Genomic DNA, 19,693 nt, shown 5'->3' on the forward strand with positions numbered 1-19,693 from the left:
ACTGTTCATTCCGTTCAGCAGATCATTTAAATCTTCTTCACTTTCACTCAGGATAGCAATGTCATCAGTGAATCGTATCATTGATATCCTTTCACCTTGTATTTTAATTCCACTCCTGAACCTTTCTTTTATTTCCATCATTGCTTCCTCGATGTACAGATTGAAGAGTAGGGGCGAAAGGCTACAGCCTTGTCTTACACCCTTCTTAATACGAGCACTTCGTTCTTGATCGTCCACTCTTATTATTGCCTCTTGGTTGTTGTACATATTTTATATGACCCGTCTCTCCCTATAGCTTACCCCTAGTTTTTTCAGAATCTCAAACAGTTTGCACCATTTTATATTGTCGAACGCTTTTTCCAGGTCGACAAATCCTATGAAAGTGTCTTGATTTTTCTTTAGCCTTGCTTCCATTATTAGCCATAACGTCAAAATTGCCTCTCTCGTTACTTTTCCTAAAGCCAAACTGATCGTCACCTAGTGCATTCTCAATTTTCTTTTCCATTCTTCTGTATATTATTCTTGTAAGCAGCTTCGATGCATGAGCTGTTAAGCTGATTGTGCGATAATTCTCGCACTTGTCAGCTCTTGCCGTCTTCGGAATTGTGTGGATGATGCTTTACCGCAAGTCAGATGGTATATCGCCAGACTCATATATTCTACACACCAACGTGAATAGTCGTTTTGTTGCCACTTCCCCCAATGATTTTAGAAATTCTGATGGAATGTTATCTATCCCTTCTGCCTTATTTGACCGTAAGTCCTCCAAAGCTCTTTTAAATTCCGATTCCAATACTGGAACCCCTATCTCTTCTAAATCGACTCCTGTTTCTTCTTCTATCACATCAAACAATTCTTCACCCTCATAGAGGCTTTCAATGTATTCTTTCCACCTATCTGCTCTCTCCTCTGCATTTAACAGTGGAATTCCCATTGCACTCTTAATGTTACCACCGTTGCTTTTAATGTCACCAAAGGTTGGCTCTCTGAGCACTATACGACTTAACTTCTGAGGTCATCAGTCGCCTAGAACTTGGAACTAATTAAACCTAACTAACCTAAGGACATCACACACATCCATGGCCGAGGCAGGATTCGAACCTGCGACCATAGCGGTCGCTCGGCTCCAGACTGTAGCGCCTAGAACCGCATGGCCACTCCAGCCGGCCTCACCAAAGGTTGTTTTGACTTTCCTGTATGCTGAGTCTGTCCTTCCGACAATCATATCTTTTTCGATGTCATCACATTTTTCCTGCAGCCATTTCGTCTTAGCTTCCCTGCACTTCCTATTTATTTCATTCCTCAGCGACTTGTATTTCTGTATTCCTGATTTTCCCGGAACATGTTTGTACTTCCTCCTTTCATCAATCAACTAAAGTATTTCTTCTGTTACCCATGGTTTCTTCGCAGCTACCTTCTTTGTACCTATGTTTTCCTTCACAACTTCTGTGATGGCCCTTTTTAGAGATGTCCATTCCTCTTCAACTGTACTGCCTACTGCGCTATTCCTTATTGCTGTATCTATAGCGTTAGAGAACTTCAAACGTATCTCGTCATTCCTTACTACTTCCGTATCCCACTTCTTTGCATATTGATTCTTCCTGACTAATGTCTTGAACTTTAGCCTACTCTTCATCACTACTATATTGTGATCTGAGTCTATATCTGCTCCTGGGTACGCCTTACAATCCAGTATCTGATTTCGGAATCTCTGTCTGACCATGATGTAATCTAATTGAAATCTTCCCGTATCTCCCAGCCTTTTCCAAGTATACCTCCTCCTCTTGTGATTCTTGAACAGGGTATTCACTATTACTAGCTGAAACTTGTTACAGAACTCAATTAGTCTTTCTCCTCTTTCATTCCTTGTCCCAAGCCCATATTCTCCTGTAACCTTTTCTTCTACTCCTTCCCCTACAACTGCATTCCACTCACCCATGACTATTAGATTTTCGTCCCCCTTTACATACTGCATTACCCTTTCAATATCCTCATACACTTTCTCTATCTGTTCATCTTCAGCTTGCGACATCGGCATGTATACCTGAACTATCGTTGTCGGTGTTGGTCTGCTGTCGATTCTGATTAGAACGACCCGGTCACTGAACTGTTCACAGTAACACACCCTCTGCCCTACCTTCCTATTCATAACGAATCCTACACCTGTTATACCATTTTCTGCTGCTGTTGATATTACCCGATACTCATCTGACCAGAAATCCTTGTCTTCATTCCACTTCACTTCACTGACCCCTACTATATCTAGATTGAGCCTTTGCATTTCCATTTTCAGATTTTCTACACTTTTTACTTTATTAAAAATAATGTTTTTATCTTTGTACTGTCTAGCTAGGATCCTTACTGTTTAAACTTTTGCAATTTCATCATCTTACATAAAGGTGAAGTAAGTCTTCTTCAGACACTAACATTAGTTTACACTCACAAACATCGCAGCCCTTAATGTTTGTGTCACAGCTGCATATTGTACACGCTTTATGTCTCTCCATATAACATTGTCTTACAACTTGTTGTACTGTGGATGTATTTTGATATCTTCAGAACTAGCAATGCTTTCCAAAAAGGGAATTGTTTGTTTGCAAAGTAAATGCATTTATCCTCTGTTGTCCCTTTCTCAAACTAAGACTAATGTGGAGCTATATACAATACATCTCACAATTGAAACAATTGCTACAATCCGTTCTTGCTAACACTATTTTCGTATTTCATGTAAAACTTTTGAAAACATATGACTTCTTTCACTGCAATCAAATGCTGTATCCATTGTGGCATGGAATGCCTGATGGACGTACCTCTGCTGAGTGTCTCCTGTACAGGCAATCAGCACCATGTTTTGCCAAGAGTATTTTTGTTGTGGTTTGGGTCATAGCTCTTGACTGTCAGGCAACAAGCTAGCTATAATATACCAACTCATTTGCAAAAGTTCTGCAATTTCTTAGTTTTGAGCAAGTTCAATGATGATGTAGGGAGCAGGGAAAAGAACGTCTGTCATTGCACGTATCACCGCTCTAAATGGGTGGAGCAATAATGAATCAACTTTCACAAGGCTTGCACTATCAGTGTTCACAAAATTCCTTCGTATTGTTACTTAAAAATTATAACTGGGGTTTCCATCATTAAAGAGCTAAACTGTTTGCAGTAAATGTATGTAAAAACCTCGTAACTTCAGCTAATGCTCCTATAACACTCCTAGCCTGTGACATCAGTCAATAACAGAGCATTTCCGATGACGTGTCCAGATCTTCATATTTAATAATTTTTAAGCTTTAATTACATGAAAATATCAGATATTTTATGAGAATATTGACTGTGAATGCAATTCAAATGTTATAATCAATCAGAATAACAACAATCTGAACCATATATTTAACATACGAAAAGAGCCACTGCATTCATGTAAGATTTCATTTGAGTCAGCAGCAGGCTGCTCAATTCAAAGTGTTCACATGGCTCACAGCAGTGTAAACCAAGGGTTGGCCACAGCACTACACAGCCTTCACAAATCTCACATTTGTGTGTGTGTGTGTGTGTGTGTGTGTGTGTGTGTGTGTGTGTGTAGTTGCTACTCCAGATTCATCAAGGTCATCCCTAAAGCTGTACTTACTGTCCTTAACAAGACTGTTCCCTGCTTCACCTAATACTATAACCTGAACCTCTTTGCCAAAAACTTTGCACAAATTCCAATGTCCTGTCACCTAGCTAAGGCTAGGACTTGGTTTCACAACACTGGTGACCTGGTACCCTGTTCCTGATCTGTCCTGTGCCATCTGGCCTACACCCCTTCCACGGCTGCTACCTAGCAGCAAAAGTTTTCTTCCTACTCTCTTTTGATACCGACCTACACTGAGTTTCTTTGCTAGAGATCTGCTGCACATTACTGTGATCTAGAAAGACAGAAGTCTCATACAGCTGTAGATTACAGTGAGGTGCAGCAGACTTCGAGCAAAGAAATTCAGTGCAGGTCAGTACCAAAAGGGAGTAGAAAGAAAAGCTCTTGTAAATATGTATGTTTAATTGTGTAATAACAATTAATTAAGGTGTATTATATCATAAATGAGTAAATTAGTACCTGTTGTAAGTTATCTATTGAAGCAGTCAACAAAATTCTTCTGGGTTTGGGACCGCGATGTCAGCTATAAAATTCTGACATTTTGGCGACTACCGCAAGATGCCTTCCCTCAGGGTGTAATGCTAACTGAGGAAGGCATCTTGCAATAGTTGCCAAAATGTCGAAATTTTACAATTGACAATGCGGTCCCAAACCCAGAAGAATTTTATTGACTGTGACAACAGCCACGGAAGCCTACATTTGTCTATTGAAGGTTTCAATTTTATTTGCGTGTTCTTTGTAAAAACAAAACATTTCATAAGGGCAAATTTTGGCTTAGGTTTTGCTTACATTATCATATACTGTAAGTTACATGATTATTTCAATAAAGTACAGTTTGTGTATTCTTACACACAATCCATTTAAAGTGGAAAAGTTCAGAAATAAGTGAAAAGTTCATTTTTTACTTTTGTTTCATCACATAAACAATACAGATTTAATTGTTTATATTCTCCAGAAGTTTTGAATTAGCATCCAAACTTTAGGCCTACACTTTCTAAGAAATTTAATATGTTTAATGAGTAATCTAGGAAGTTATTCTTGTTTAATGTAGACTAAAGCTAAAATTTGTTTGCACGAGTGAGAAGTGTATGGCTTGCTGTAGGATTATTAGTTCCGGGGTGTGGTGTGAAAGTTGCAATTTCTTTCATGTGGGTGACTGTAGTCATGTGAGAATTGGGGAAATAAACAAGGCTCATTGGTTTTGTGTCTGCCTCGATAGCTGAATGGTCAGTGTGACAGAATGCCATGCAAAAGGGCCCGGGTTCATTTCCCTGCTGGGTCGGAGATTTTCTCTGCTCAAGGACTGGGTGTTGTGTTGTCTTCATCATCACATCATCCCCATTGACTCACAAGTCACCAAAGTAGAGTCAGCTAGAAAGACTTACACCAGGCGACCAGTCTACCCAACGAGAGGTCCCAGCCACACAACATTTTGTTTCATTTCATTTCATTGGTTTTGTACGATTTGCTGTAAAGATAGCAAGATAATGGAACAGGAGGACAAGGTTGCTGCCTTTCAGGCAGGACTACATAAGGCAAAACAAGATCTGGAAAGGTTAAAAGGGAAGAAGTGAAAAGAGAAGTGAGAAGTGACAACACCTTACAGAAGAAATAGGAATAGGACTTTCTCCGACAGTTTTTGTGTTAATGTGGAAAACAGGTTTGATCTGTTGCCACAGTTGGAAACTGATAAGCCACAAGCACATGTAGGACTAGACATGACACAAAAAACTTTCAAAAAGTGTTTGAGAAGTAAGAAGTCAGAAAAAGTTGTGAAGAAAAAGAAAGTTTTGTTGTTAGGTAGTTCGCATGGTAGAGGTGTTGGCCAACTGCTGCAGGGTGAACTAGGGTCAGGTTACCAAGTCACAAGTTTTTTTAAACCTAGTGCAAGTCTGGATCAGCTGATAGAGTGTGTAGGTTCACTTTGCAAAGACTTCACAAAGGTAGACACCATGGTAATAGTGGGTGAGGCAGGCAACAGCATACAGGGCTATTACAAATGATTGAAGCGATTTCATAAATTCACTGTAGCTCCATTCATTGACATATGGTCACGACACACTACAGATACGTAGAAAAACTCATAAAGTTTTGTTCGGCTGAACCCGCACTTCAGGTTTCTGCCGCCAGAGCGCTCGAGAGCGCAGTGAGACAAAATGGTGACAGGAGCCGAGAAAGCGTATGTCGTGCTTGAAATGCACTCACATCAGTCAGTCATAACGGTGCAACGACACTTCAGGATGAAGTTCAACAAAGATCCACCAACTGCTAACTCCATTCGGCGATGGTATGCGCAGTTAAAACTTCTGGATGCATCTGTAAGGGAAGGGGTCGGCCTGCAGTGAGCGAAGAAACGGTTGAACGCGTGCGGGCAAGTTTCACGCGTAGCCCGCGGAAGTCGATGAATAAAGCAAGCAGGAAGCTAAACGTACCACAGCCGACAGTTTGGAAAATCTTACGGAAAAGGCTAAAGCAGAAGCCTTACCGTTTACAATTGCTACAAGCCCTGACACCCGATGACAAAGTCAAACGCTTTGAATTTTCGGCGCGGTTGCAACAGCTCATGGAAGAGGATGTGTTCAGTGCGAAACTTGTTTTCAGTGATGAAGCAACATTTTTTCTTAATGGTGAAGTGAACAGACACAATGTGCCAATCTGGGTGGTAGAGAATCCTCACGCATTCGTGCAGCAAATTCGCAATTCACCAAAAGTTAACGTGTTTTGTGCAATCTCACGGTTTAAAGTTTACGGCCCCTTTTTCTTCTGAGAAAAAAATGTTACAGGACACGTGTATCTGGACATGCTGGAAAATTGGCTCATGCTACAACTGGAGACCGACACCGCCGACTTCATATTTCAACAAGATGGTGCTCCACCGCACTTCCATCATGATGTTCGGCATTTCTTAAACAGGAGATTGGAAAACCGATGGATCGGTCGTGGTGGAAATCATGATCAGCAATTCATGTCATGGCCTCCACGCTCTCCCAACTTAACCCCCTTGCGATTTCTTTCTGTGGGGTTATGTGAAAGATTCAGTGTTTAAACCTCCTCTACCAAGAAACGTGCCAGAACTGCGAGCTCGCATCAACGATGCTTTCGAACTCATTGATGGGGACATGCTGCGCCGAGTGTGGGAGGAACTTGATTATCGGCTTGATGTCTGCCGAATCACTAAAGGGGCACATATCGAACATTTGTGAATGCCTAAAAAAACTTTTTGAGTTTTTGTATGTGTGTGCAAAGCATTGTGAAAATATCTCAAATAATAAAGAAATTGTAGAGCTGTGAAATCGCTTCAATCATTTGTAATAACCCTGTAGATAGGGACCCCAATCATTCAATTGACGGTAACCTGCTAAAGATGGCTTCAGCAATGAGACATACCGGTGTTAGGCTTGTATCTATTCTGAGTCACCAAAACCGACCACATTTAAACCCTTCTGTTAGGAGAGATAATTTAAAGGTGGAATGGCTACTTGGATCAGGTATGAGGTCTCATATCAGTGTGGTTCCTGTTGACTCTGTCCGTAAGCATGATCCTCACCTCAACAGAAAGGGAAAACTGTCTGAGCTAGTAGCAAAGAACTTGGGGGGGGGGGGGGGGGGGGGTGCACTATCATGTAATAAAGTGCCAGTGGTTACAAGTGGCAGAACAGTTGTTATTTAGGGTAGGAAGGACAGAAATAAAAGATGTTCAGAGACAGTTTGAAAATTGCATTCACATCAATAAAATAGGTCATGCATGCAAACAGCCCCTCACTGAAACTGGGGATTTTTTACATTTACATTTACATGGAAACTCTGGAAATCACATTTAAGTGCCTGACAGAGGGTTCATCGAGCCACCTTCACAATTATATATTATTCCAATCTCGTATAGCGTGCGGAAAGAACAAACGCCTATATCTTTCCGTACGAGCTCCGATTTCCCTTATTTTATCGCGGTGATTGTTTCTCCCTATGAAGGTCGGCGTCAACAAAATATTTTAGCATTTTAGCATTCAGAGGAGAAAGTTGTTGTTTGGAATTTCGTGAGAAGATTCCGTTGCGACGAAAAACGCCTTTCTTTTAATGATGTCCAGCCGAAATCCTGTATCATTTTTATGACACTCTCTCCCACATTTTGCGATAATACAAAATGTGCTGCCCTTCTTTGAACTTTTTCAATGTACTCCATCAGTCCTGTCCAGTAAGGATCGCACACGACACAGCAGTATTCTAAAAGAGGACGGACAAGCATAGTGTAGGCAGTCTCCTTAGTATATCTGTTACATTTTCTAAGTGTCCTGCCAAAAAAACGCAGCCTTTGGTTGGCCTTCCCCACAACATTTTCGATGTGTTCCTTCCAATTTAAGTTATTTGTAACTGTAATACCTAGGTATTTAGTGGAATTTACGGCCTCTAGATTAGACTGATTTATCATGTAACTGAAGTTTAATGGATTCCTTTTAGCACTCATGTGGATGACCTCACACTTTTCGTTATTTATTGTCAACTGCCAATTTTCGCACCATTCAGATAGCTTTTCTAAATCATTTTACAATTTGATTTGATCTTCTGATGACTTTATTAGTCGATAAATGACAGTGTCATCTGCAAACAACCTAAGAGAGCTGCTCAGATTGTCTCCCAAATCGTTTATAGAGATAATGAAAAGCAAAGAGCCTATAACACTACCTAGGAGAAAGCCAGAAATCACTTCTGTTTTACTCGATGACTTACCATCAATTACTATGAACTGTGACCTCTCTGACAGGAAATCACAAATCCAGTCACATAACTGAGACGATATTCCATAAGCACGCAATTTCACCACAAGCTGCTTGTGTGGTAGAGTGTCAAAAGCCTTCCGGAAATCCAGGAATATGGAATCGATCTGAAATCCCTTATCAATAGCACTCAACACTTCATGTGAATAAAGAGCTAGTTGTGTTTCACAAGCACGATGTTTTCTAAACCCATGTTGACTGTGTGTCAATAGACAGTTTTCTTCAAGGTAATTCATAATGTTCGAACACAATATATGTTCCAAAATCATGCTGCATATCAACATTAATGATATGGACATGTAATTAAGTGGATTAATCCTACTATTATTCTTGAATATTGGTGTGACCTGTACAACTTTCCAGTCTTTGGGTATGGATCTTTCGTCAAGCGAACGGTTGTATACGATTGTTAAGTATGGAGCTAATGCATCAGCACACTCCAAAAGGAACCTAATTTGTATACAGTCTGAACCAGAAGACTTGATTTTATTAAGTGATTTAAGTTGCTTCATTACTCCGAGGATATTTACTTCTACGTTACCCACGTTGGCAGCTGTTCTCGATTCGAATTCTGGAATATTTACTTCGTCTTCTTTTGTGAAGGTATTTCGAAAGGCTGTGTTTAGTAACTCTACTTTGGCAGCATTGTCTTTGATAGTATCTCCATTGCTATCACACAGAGAAGGCATTGATTGTTTCTTGCCACTAACATACTTCACATATGACCTGAATCTCTTTGGAATTTCTGCCAGGTTTCGAGACAAAGTTTCGTTGTGGAAACTGTTATAAGCACCTCGCATTGAAGTCCGCGCTAAATTTCGAGCTTCTGTAAAAGATTGCCAATCTTGGGGATTTTGCGTCTGTTTAAATTTGGCATGTTGTTTTCATTGTTTCTGCAACAGTGTTCTAACCCGTTTTGTGTACCAAGGAGGATCAGCCCCATCGTTTGTTAATTATTTGGTATAAATCTCTCAACTGCTGCTGATACTATTTCTTTGAATTCAAGCCACATCTGGTCTACACTTATATTATTAATTTGGAATGAGTGGAGATTGTCTCTCAGGAAGGCGCCAAGTGAATTTTTATCTGCTTTTTTGAATAGGTATATTATTCGTTTATTTTCGGAGGATTTCGGGATTACAATATTCAGTCTCGTTGTGTTCACTAATCACTGTATCAGTTTTGATGCTTGTTATTAACTCAGGATTATTTGTTGCTAAGAGGTCAAGTGTATTTTCACAACCGTTTACTATTCGCGTGGGCTCATGAAGTAACTGCTCGAAATAATTTTCAAAGAATGCATTTAGCACAATTTCAGATGATATTTTATACGTACCTCCGGAATTAAACATATATTTTCACCAACATATCAAGGGTAAATTAAAGTCACCACCAACTATAATCGTATGAATCGAGTACGTGTTTGAAATCAGACTCAAGTTTTCTTTGAACCATTCAGCAACTGTATCATCTGAATTGGGAGGTCGGTAAAAGGATCAAATTATTATTTTATTCCAGTTGCCAACAATGACCTCTGCCCACACTAACTCACAGGAAGTATCTACTTCAATTTTGCATCAAGTTAAACTACTTCTAACAGCAACAAACAGGCCACCGCCAACTGTGTTTAGCCTATCCTTTTGGAACACCATCAGGTTCTTCGCAAAAATTTCGGCTAAGCTTATATCCAGCTTTAGCCAGCTTTCAGTGTCTATAATGATTTGAGCATCAGTGCTTTCTATTAGCACTTGGAGCTCTGGTACTTTCCCAACACAGCCACGAGAATTTACAACTGTTATACCAATGGTTCCTGTATCTACGTTATTCCTGTGTTTGGCCTGCACCCTTTGTGACTGAAGCCTTTCTTGTGTTTTCCTGAGACCCTCTAACCTAAAAAACCACCCAGTCCACGCCACACAGCTACTGCTACCCGCATAGCCGCATCCTGAGTATAGTGGACACGACCTATTCAGCGGAACCCGAAACCCAACCACCCATTGGCGCAAGTCAAGGAATCTGCAGGATACACGGTTGCAGAATCATCTGAGCCTCTGATTCAGACCCTCCACTCGGCTCTGTACTAGAGGTCTGCAATTGGTCCAGCCGACTATGCCGCAAATGGTCAGCTCTGCTTTCATCTTGCGAGCACCTGCAGTTGGCTGCACCCTGTACTTTTCCTGGCATCCGGGAGAACCCTTTCCACATCTGGAATGACTCCACCTGGTATGCACATGGAGTGCACATTGGTTTTCTTTCCCTTCTTAGCAGCCATGTCCCTGAGGGACCCCATAACGTGCCTAACATTGGAGCTCCCTACTACCAATAACCCCATCATCTGTGACTGCCTGGATCTTGCACAGGCTTAGTGGTTTCCTCTGAAACAGGACAGGTGACAGCATCTGGCTGAGCAACAGTGTCAGCCACAGACAGCACCTGGAACCTGTTTGTCAGACAAACTGGGGAGGCCTTAGGTGCAGCTGCCTGGGAAGTCTTTTGCCACCTGCTTCGGCCCGGGGCGACCTCCCACTCAACCACAGGTGAGGGGTCAATGTCAGTGCGAGCAGTAACTGGTTTGGCCGCCAGTGAGGACCGATCGGAGGACTCTGACATGCTGGACCACCATTGGATCCCCACAGCTGGCCCACAACAGTGGTGCCCATCCACTGCAGCCTCGGGTTGTGTAACTGAAGCCATCACAGTCTGAAGCTGAGAGCAAAGTGTCACCAACTCGGCTTGCATCCGCACACAACAATCTCAGTCCCTGTCCATACTAAAGACCGTGGAAAACTAAACTATGTAGATAAATGGACTATCGACTCACACAACGGAAATCTACTGTAGACCCTGATGAGCCCCTGATTAGGAGCTTGTAATATGCCACAAAATCAGTTTACTTTCCAATGCAAATGAAAACACGAGAACTGTGGCTATTAGATATAAAATTAACACACAGAAACTCAAGAAACTAAACTATTAAAGCACACAGATGATATTATAAAATGCGCTCCTGGTTAGGAACTCGTAAATGTCACAAAAGCGGTTACTTTCCTGTTGCTGCTTGTGTCTCTGTCAGCAACTACTGCCCGAGATGTTCAGCAACTGAAAGAAAAATGAGGTTCATCCAGTTGTAATTCAGCCAGTGAACAAAATCAGTTATCTCAATTGCATTGCATATCCCAGGACTGTAGGGGAAATTTAATGAGTTGCTTATTTGTGTTGAAGAATTAGAGTTGAGCAAAACAGTTGATATAATCTGCCTCTCTAAACATCATGAAACCACTGGTATAGATATGTTAATATTAAGGGATTTAAGTTAGCCTCTAACTTCTGTAGAGAAAATACGAAGAAAGGAGGAGTTGCCACATTTGTCAGAAACTTTTTTAATTTAAAGAATATTGATATTAATAAATTTTGCTAAGAGTGGCACTTAGAAGCTTGTGAAACATGGGTAATATTTCATAAGAAGTCGTTTGTAATAGTAAGTATATACATAGCACCTTCAGGAAACTTTAACCTCATAATAAAAAATCTGGAAGCTCTGTTGTCCCATCTCACAATAAAAAAACATGGAAGTAGTGGTTGCTAGTGATTTTAATGTGGATTTATTGAAAAGCTCTGTCAGTGAACAATTATTGCAATCAGTAACATTTCATTCAACTTAATTCCTACTGTGAATTTTGCAACTAGGTTATGCTCTGAGATTGCTATTGATGATATTTTTGTAGATATATCTACGGAAAAAAGTAATACCACAAAAGCAATAGTAAATGGGCTGTCTGATGACATGTAGCATCTTATGTTAAATGTTGAAACTTGTCAGGATATAAAATCTATTAAATGTGAGTACAGGGGGGCAATAAAGCAGTCAAATATTGAGAGTTTTAGGAGATTGCTCAAAGACATGACCTGATGTTTACAATACTTCTGACTCAAATGGAAAATACAAAGTATTCATTAATAAAGCTACTTTGGAAATAGTTTTCCTCTAAAGGTACCTTGAATCAAACAGAAGCCTAAAAATAAACATTGGATTAGACACAGTATAAAGGTATAATGTGGGACAAAAAGGAAACTGTATCGACTATCTAGAAACAGCTCTGACATTAGCATTGTAATGCATTCCAAAGAATACTGAAAAATCTTGAAGCAAGTAATCCAGAAATGTAAGCAGCTTTATTATGAGAAAAAAAATAATTACATTAGGCAACAAAATAAAAACTATATGGGATATAGTGAAGACAGACAGGTGGGACCAGAAAGGAAGAGGAACAGATAACATTGGTAACAAGTGCATGTAGTGTTGAAAACCTCTTAAACATGTCATTTGCTTCTGTTGCTGACAACTTGGGGTTATGAGATTCAGTAAACAGTGCAATGAAATGTCTGAGACAAGTAAAATGTATATGACACTCACTTCTCCCAAAGTAGCAGCATCCATCATAAAATAAAAGTATTCTGTGGCTATGATAACATGTCAACAAAGATAATCAAAGAGTTTTGTGAGTTTATTTCTATGTCATGTTTTTTTGTGTAATCAATCTCTTATCAGTGGAACATTTCCAGAGTGGCTAAAATATGTAGAAGTTAAGTATCTTTACAAGAAGAGGGATAAAGAGAGACCATCAAATTATCAACCAATTTCACTTTTGCCACCTTTTTCAAAAATATTTGAAAAGGTTGTGTTCAAACGTCTTCTTAGGCATTTGACTGAACAATATATTGTCCAAGTCACAGTTTGGCTTCCTTGAGGGTTCCAATATAGAGAAGGCTATTTACACGTACAGTGAGAATGAAATTAATTTATTAGATAACAAATTAGAGGCTACTGGCATTTTCTGTGATCTGTCAAAATCTGCTGAATGTGAGAGTCACAGCATTCTCTTAAGTAAATTAGAATTTTATGGTGTCACTGGTAGTCCTACAAAATTGTTTGAGTCTTATCTAACTAACAGAAACAAATGCTGTCATGGCAAAATGCCTGTGGAAAGAGCACTCAGTCCTCATCTGATTGGGAATTAATTACACACAATGTTCCTAAGGTTCCATCTTGGGTCTGTTACTTTTTCTTGTGTAATTAATGACCTCTCAGCTGTTAAATTGCTACATGGTAAGTTTGGTTTGTTTGCAAATGATACAAACATTGCAATAAAGAGCAAGTCAAGTACAGGTTTAGAAACGGCTGCTAATCAAATTTTCACTGACATTAATAAATGATTTAAAGCCAATTCACTGTCATTAAATGTTGAAAAGATCCACCATACACAGTTCAGAACCTGTAAGAGATTTCCTTCCAGCATGTGTGTAACATATGAACACATGCAGATAGAAGAGGCTGACTGTGTGAAATTTCTGAGATTACGACTTGATAATAAATTCAGTTGGGAAGCGCATACTGCAAAATTGCTCAAGCATCTAAACAAGTCCGTATTTGCAATGTGAATGATGTCAGATGTAGGAAAAATAAGTGTAAAAAACTTGCATACTTTACTTGTATGTTGTATGTTAACTGGGGACCTAGAAACGACAGAGAGGCTCCGTCCCCACCGCAGCGGTCCACAATGCCGACGACCACCACAGTCCACTTCGCCCCTCTGCAGCCCCCACACCGAACCCAGGGTTATTGTGTGGTTCGGCCACTGGCGGACACCACCCCCCCTCTCCCACCCGCCCAGAGAATGTCTCACACCAGATGAGTGTAACCCCTATGTTTGCGTGGTAGAGTAATGGTGGTGTACACGTACACGGAGAACTTGTTTGCACAGCAATCCCCAACATTGTGTAGCTGCGGCAGAATAAGGGGAACCAGCCCGCATTCGCCGAGGCCAATGGAAAACCGCTTAAAAACCATCCACAGACTGGACGGCTCACCGGACCTCGACACAAGTCCGCCGGGCGGATTCGTGCCGGGGACCAGGCGCTCCTTCCCACTCCGTAAAGCCATGGATTAGACCTCTTGGCTAACCATACTTTACTTACTTTCATTCTATTATGTCGTATGGGATCATATTTTTGGGTAACTTGTCAAACAGAGCAAAGGTTTTTAAAATACAAAAGCGTGTAACAAAAGCCGTTTGTGGTGTAAATTCAAGAACATCATGTAGAAACCTGTTCAAGGAGCGGGTATTCTAACCACTGCTTCTTGGTATATTGATTCTTCAATGAAATTTGTTGCAAATAATATGTCTCTCTTTCCAACCAACAGCTCAAGACAGAGTATCAATACTAGGAACAAGAACAATCTTCATAAAGACCTCCAAATCGCTTACCTTGGTCCAAAAAGGGGTCCAATACTCAGGAAGACACATTTTCAATAAATTGCCAGCAAGTTTTGATAAAACGCATATTAAACAGAGTTTGAAAGACTTTTTGGTACATAACTCCTCCTACTCTGTAGATGAATATCTTAACAGGGACTGTTGGACTAGCTTAATTAAAAGCATCTGTTAGATATCAGTTTTGACAGCACTTGATCACAACAGTCAAATTTATTAAAAGTGCATAACTATGTTTCATTTTGACACTGTATTAATTCTGTAAATATTAGCAGTTCCAGTTTACTGTAATGTATTTACATATCTTGACAATCTCCTGACAAATGATCAGGGAAGTGAGTAGTATATTCAAATGTTTTATTTTATGCTTCGTGACGTGTTCCACACCCACAAAAATCATCTCACTTTTTGGTCTATGGAATGAGAACTGAATCTAATCTAATCTAATCAAATCTTAATTCTTGCTGCTAGGTAGTATCCATGGGAAGGATGTAGGCCAGATGGTTCAGGACAGAGCAGGATCTGGGTAACACGTCACAAGTATTATGAAGTAAAGTGCCGCCTTAGCCAGGTGATAGAGGACATACGGAATTTGCGCAAAGTTGTGGCAAAGAGGTTCAGGTCATTACAGTGATGAAGTAGGGGACAACCTGGCTAAGGACAGTCATTACAGCATGAGGGGTGAGCTGGATGAAATAGGAGTAGCAACTACAAACACGAATGTGAGTTTTGTGGAAGTCCTGCAGTGGGACAGTCCTTGGATAACACTGCTGCGAGCCATGTGAACACTGAGTTGAGCAGGCTGCTGCTGACTGAAATGAAATGTCATATGAGTGCAGAGCCTGTTGCTACAATTCTGAGGTTGGGATAATCTAGACATGGCCTACACATGAATAGGAGAGAGAAAGACAAGTTGGCTGAGCTTCCCGCACATAGCAAAGGGGGGGGGGGGGGGGGGGGGAAGATCATCATGATTACTGGTGTCAGAGAGGCACACTTAGGTTAGAATCAGGATTCTGGCACCCTGTTTTGAAATGTCAAAATCCCCACAAAACGCTTCACAGTGCACAGAAAAGTAAGGTTAGCTTATTTCATCAAAATATTAGAGGATTCAGTAATAACATAGAAGAGCTTTTTGTCTGTTTGGAAAATTTAGAGAGCTCTGAGAAGATAGACATCCTGTGTCTGTCGGTGCACCACGTAACCACAGGTGTCAGAAAATACATATGAAAGATTACACACTAACAGCTTAGTCTTCCAGAACTTATATGGGAAAAGGAGGAGTTGTTACATGTATCAAGACAGAACACAAGTTCAAAAACATTGAGATAAGTAGATTTTGTAGCGATCAGCACAAAGAAGTGTGTGCTTGTGAATTAATACTGAAAAATAGTTCACTTTTATTTGTAATTATATATAGATCCCAACTTGCTAATTTTGAACTGTTTGTGACGAATCTGGGTTCCTTGCCGTGCTAACTGTCAGACAGCAGAAAGAAGTTAATAGTCTGTGGTGACTTCAGAGTAAATTTTCTACACGATCCTGATAGGAAAAACGATCTTGAAACCTTATTTGGATGAAGTCATATCATAATTTGAAAATAGCTTTCCACATAAGTTAATCAGAAAGGACATTAGACTACCACCATGGATCACTAGAGGGATTACAGTATCTTGTGAACGGAAAGGGGAAATGTATCTGTTGGCAAGAACAAGTAGAGATCCTTCAGTAGTTGCACACTGAAAAACTACTCAAAATTACTCAGACAGGTTATTAAAAGATCAAGGAACATGCACATAACTTCAGAAACCAGTAATTCTGACAACAGACTTACGGCTATGGAATGTTGTGAAACGAGGACAAACAGCCACACAACAGGATAACACTACTACTGAACAGAATGGAAGGGCTATAAATGATGAGTCACAGACAGCAAATATATTTAATAATCATTTCTTCAATGTAGTAGAAAGTAAAGGGACATATATTCAAGAGAAAAATCACAGCAGTATGTTGAAAAGTAACTCTCATAAAATTCAGTCACATGAATGTATCACCGACTTCCCATTCTAACATTAAGAAAATACGTATAATCAACCACTGGATAATGTCATAGTTCACCAAAAGAATGCACAAATATGCACTTCGTAATTCAACCAATACAGTTCAGGGATACAATTATGACAGAAGAGAGATCACGTATAGGAGTCCCCAAGGCTCATCTTAGGCCCACTATTGTTCCTCATACAGGTAAACCAATCTCTCGTCTCATATACAACAAGAAGAATTAAGTCTTTATTCAGATGACACTAGTACTGTAATCTGTCCAAGCATACCAAGTTCTTAAAACTATCAATGACTGGTTTTCTGTGAACTGTCTCACCTCAGTTTTAAGAAGACAATGTTTCCTGTTCTGCACATCTAAGGGTACTACACCAATGACACGTGTAACACATGGAACTACTAAAACAACTTAATTCAGCCACTTTTGCAATTAGAACCATTGGAGATTTTTGGGAGAGACAAATTAGTAAGTTGCCATATTTTGTATATTTTCGTTTGGTAATGTCATGTGGAATAATGTTCTGGGGTAACTCATCTTTAGGAAAGGAAGTCTTCATTGCCCAAAAACATGCTCCAAGAATGATATGTGGTGCTCACTCATGATCATCTTGTAGACATCAGTATAAGGAAGTGGGCATCCTGACTACTGTCTCATAATTTATTTCCATTGTTATGTTTGTTGTATATAATCCACTGCATTTCAAAAGGAACAGTGATCTCCACATTTACATTACCAGAAGGAGAAATGACATTCATTATGCCACATTAAGGTTGTCTTTAGCATAAATAGGGATCACAATAGTGCAACAAAAAATTTTGGTCACTTGTCTAACAGACAACAAAGTAAAATTTGAAAAAAAACCTGAGATAGTTTGTCCTTGACAACTCCTTCTATTCCATAGAATAATTTCTACTACTGAGGTGTGTAAAAAGTGGTGGGTAGGAATTACTAATTCACATCAGTATTTAAAATAAATAACAGAATGCAGGAGAAAACCTTAGAAATGCTCAGCATGTAAAACTACGTCCAAATTAATTTGTGATGTGAATTGTAAGTGACTCGTTCCATATCATTACAATTTTGTGTGCAAAATGACACATGGAACATGAACCTGGCTAACTCTTTCCTAATGAACCACTTGTTTCCTCTTGGAGACATAAGATTTGAATGATTTTGCAGTGTTTCCTGTTACAGTGTAATATTCTAGTTTACTTAAAATGATATTGGGATTTATGCAGTCATATTCCTTTGACAAATCACAAAATATGTCAGTAGACTGTAATTAGTTTTCTAATGAATTACGTATATTCTTGCTGTATGTGGAGACAGCCTTCTCAACAAGAGAATCCTTTAGAAATCCAAATCTTTGACAGTATATTATTCGTTGTCAGTCCTTATACTACCTTTATAAAATTTTCAAGAATGCTGGAAAAAGTGTAATTGGATGGATATTTGATGGTATTTTTCATCCCTTTCATTATACAGAGACTTCAGCATATTTCAGCCAATCTAGAAATGCTCCAGTTATTAATACCTAGTTACATAAGTAATTTAATACGTTACTAACCTCAGAAGTACACTCTATGACTAACTTTGTTGCTGTTTTATCATAACCACGAGATTTTTATGGTTACAAAGTTTTTAACAGTAGACACTGCAACTACTGGGGTAGTGAGGACCATGTTTATATTGCTGAAAGTATTAGTAATGGCTGGTCTGAGATATTCCATGGCAACATCAACTGAACACGACAACCCTATCTTTTCAGTAACAGTTATGAAATGCCTGTTTAAAAAATTGCAACATGTTTCTACTAGTCTCCTCCTTCACTATATTCCATACTGTCTTTATTTTGTTATAATTATGATGTGGTTATCTTTTTCTTGTAATGCACTTGCTCTGAGCTATAGCAACATTAGAGCTGTTTTTGTAAACTGTGGCTTCTTTGTGGATTTGGTCTAAGCTGAGTTAGTTTGGAAGGAAAACAGTATTCAAATCAGGTAATGGCTTTATTAATAAAAATGTTTTCTTCATTATGCCATCATCACTGTACAGAGTACTCCAGTTTGTCTTTGAGGAGTGTCCTGAAATAGTCAATTTTTGGCTTATTGACTAACCTCTTGAATTGAGATTTACTAGATTTTATATCCTGTTCAGTATTAACATTTAACAAAAGGAACTGCATGTCATGGCCCGAAAAGGCCACTGACTATTGGTTTTGTGGTAAAATTTTGATCATTAGATGAAATTATTGGATATATGGTCCGATTGTTAAGCAACATTTTTCTCTTGTGACCCAAACTTGTTTCAGCAGTTCTGTGCCGTCACTTATTTAAATCAGTGAAATGTGAACATATTTTGAGTAATAACTAATCTATGAAAATTAGGCCTAAACAGCAGTTTTTGTTTCTTTTGTCGTTAACTTAATTTTACGTTATTCGCTTCTGCAGGACCGTTTGCTCATTATTGTGCACTGGTAGCGTGTAATTTGTTAGGGAACGATGTTTGTGTGCATTTGGTCAGGTAGTTACGAAGTGTCTTATGTTTAAATGCACGGTAATTTTGTTGTGGCAAGACATCGTGTGTACATTTGCTACTACGTACGGTTTGTTTTGACAGATCCGTTTTCTTTTACGGTCCCATGAGTTACAAAGAAACACGCGCAAAAACTACACAGATTTGTAGAATATTGTCTGTAACGAACACTACTCAGTGATTCACCGAAACAAAGCAAAATGTTGTCATAGTATATCCAGTGACATTCAGCGTTAACCTCGTGGGCGCCGGTGTAAACATGTTCTCAGGTGAGTTTGGCGCCGAATTTGAACTTTTGTTTACCTTCTCTCTCTCTCTCTCTCTCTCTCTCTCTCTCTCTCTCTCTCTCTGTGTGTGTGTGTGTGTGTGTGTGTGTGTGTGTGTGTGTGTGTGTGTGTGTGTGTTTTTGGCAATTGGCGAT

General features: G+C 39.5%; 1 long non-coding RNA gene across 1 annotated transcript in view; it reads right to left on the reverse strand.

Moving 5' to 3' along the window:
- LOC124721178 overlaps window positions 1-19,457 on the reverse strand; it is a 91,743-nt gene extending 72,286 nt beyond the window's left edge. The window contains exon 1 of the long non-coding RNA XR_007006287.1: window positions 19,342-19,457. This is a non-coding gene — a long non-coding RNA (uncharacterized LOC124721178). The remainder of the gene's footprint in view (window positions 1-19,341) is intronic.
- Window positions 19,458-19,693: the final 236 nt, after the last annotated feature.

This window comes from Schistocerca piceifrons, chromosome X (assembly GCF_021461385.2).
Source record: "Schistocerca piceifrons isolate TAMUIC-IGC-003096 chromosome X, iqSchPice1.1, whole genome shotgun sequence".
Taxonomy (NCBI): domain Eukaryota; kingdom Metazoa; phylum Arthropoda; class Insecta; order Orthoptera; family Acrididae; genus Schistocerca; species Schistocerca piceifrons.